Source organism: Pteropus vampyrus, unplaced genomic scaffold, assembly GCF_000151845.1.
Source record: "Pteropus vampyrus isolate Shadow unplaced genomic scaffold, Pvam_2.0 Scaffold21, whole genome shotgun sequence".
Taxonomy (NCBI): domain Eukaryota; kingdom Metazoa; phylum Chordata; class Mammalia; order Chiroptera; family Pteropodidae; genus Pteropus; species Pteropus vampyrus.
In genome coordinates, this window is record NW_011888802.1 from 9,509,590 (window position 1) to 9,511,650 (window position 2,061).

Sequence of the window (2,061 nt, forward strand, 5' to 3'; positions counted from 1 at the left end):
AAATCATTTCTTCCTCTGTGCTCCCATAGAATTTAGTACATAACTTCTTTAATAACACTTTGTCACATTAATTAATTTTTTTACAAATGTGTTTTTCCATAGACTGAACCCTGGAGGGACAAAACTGCATTCTCTCCTTCTTGATACCCTTAATAACTATCACAGTGTCTTGTACAGAACAGGTGTTTAATCAATATTTGATGAATTCATTTGATTTATTAATCAAAATAAAGAACAGGAAATTACTCTGCAGTTTAGCACAGGTGGAAGGAAGACTGAGCATCTCCTGACTAGTCCGCTGAGAAGGGGGGCTATGAGCCCGCACACACCATAGGGCTGCCTACTCCCACTCACAGCATATAAGCTTACACATTTATCAGCCCTTATGATGCATTTTTAAAGAACTCTGGTTAAGTTGACCTCAAAAAGTATAACTAGCAAAACCCACACTGTGTTCTGCTGCATATTATTTCTATTAGTTGTTTAATTGGTCCTCCTGGTGCAAAGGATCTCACCGGCTTGGGAGAAATGCTGCATTCTGAACATGTTTCTTAGAGCCGCAATATATATCAGCATATTAAAGCTTGGAGAAGTATTACATTTGAGGAAACCTATTTGTTTGATTATTAAGAAAACAAATTTATTTGCATAGGGTAAGAATTTTTTTAACTTATCTCACTTCTTATTCCCCTGGGACTTTTTTTTTTTTTTAACCTAATACCAGTTAGAGAGGCCCTTCTTGAAAAAGTCAATGGAGCAGATAGATTTAGAAAGCAGAATTATTAGAACCTTTGAGAGGAAAGGAAGAGTCTAGTATGATTCTCAGTAGTCTAGTATGATTCTTTAGTAGACTATAAGACACTTCGTAGGGAGGAAGGTACGTCATGGGGCATGTCAATATTGCGGCTATTGTGGTATATCAAGGTGGAATGTACAATAAGTATCACTGAGAGAGTAGTATAAATAAAGATTTGGGGATCATTAGGTGTGTAGGTGAATTCCTAGGAGTAAAAGATCACACAGGGACAGAACTGAGAGGCAGAACCTGGGGCAACACAAATAATTAAGGATTAAATGAAAGAAGATAATCCATTGGTGTTCTAGAAGTCAAGGAAGGGCTTTGAAAAGTGAGTTATTAATACTATCAGATTTCACAGAGATATCAAGAGTGATTAGAAATTAATAAATCTCTCTTGAAATGACAACTTGGAGTTTACCAGTTACCTAGGTATATGCATTTACCAATAAGTGGTGGGGTCAGAATTGAGATTGTAGGACTGACATGAGAATGGAGTGGAAACAAGGGGTTCAGATTACCCTTTCCACAAGCTTAATTCTGTGAAGAAGAGAAAAAGCTAGAGTGTAATCGGTCATTTTCGTGTTTTTGTTTTGCATTCACAGTTCATAAACATGTCTTAGGTTAAGAGAGTGATGTGTCAAGTGCAGAAAAGTGAGGCAGCGATTAGTCACATAAGGCTTTTTTGGCTATGTTAAGGATTTTGGATTTCATCCCAAGAGCAATAGAAAGCCATGGGAAATATTTAAGAATAAGTACAATGAACAAATTTGCATTTTTAAAAACCTCTTCTTGTCTTACAGTATCCATTTAAAACTTCTAGGTGTAAGATTAGAGTGGCGGTAGAACAGATAGGAAGAAGGAAATTTTAAAATTACTTAAGAGGTTGAATCAATATGGTCTTGATTTCTTTCTTCTAGTTATTTTGCAACGGGAATCTATTAACATACTTCCATTATATTTTTTAAGTTGTACATCCAGCTGAAATCAGTCTGGAAATACAAGAGGAACATACTGACCTTGAATTCATGGATGTTAGAATAATTTTAATTATATTGCATGTTGCATGTTGTAGGTGGCTATTCATATAACATATGCTTCTCACTGCATCGTTAATATATTCTTATGCTATAGGCCCATTGTTACTATTTGTGGGTGTTATAAAATTTCTAGAGGAGCTAATAATTTGAACCAGAAGGAGTCAAGCCTTGGTGTCTTAAGTGTTTTCAATTAGTTATAGATTTCTATTTTATGTATGTATTTTA

General features: G+C 35.2%; 1 protein-coding gene across 2 annotated transcripts in view; it reads left to right on the top strand.

The window, feature by feature from the left end:
* GPC5 (glypican 5) overlaps positions 1-2,061 on the top strand; it is a 1,186,964-nt gene that overhangs the window by 15,213 nt on the left and 1,169,690 nt on the right. The gene's annotated exons all lie outside the window — the stretch shown is intronic.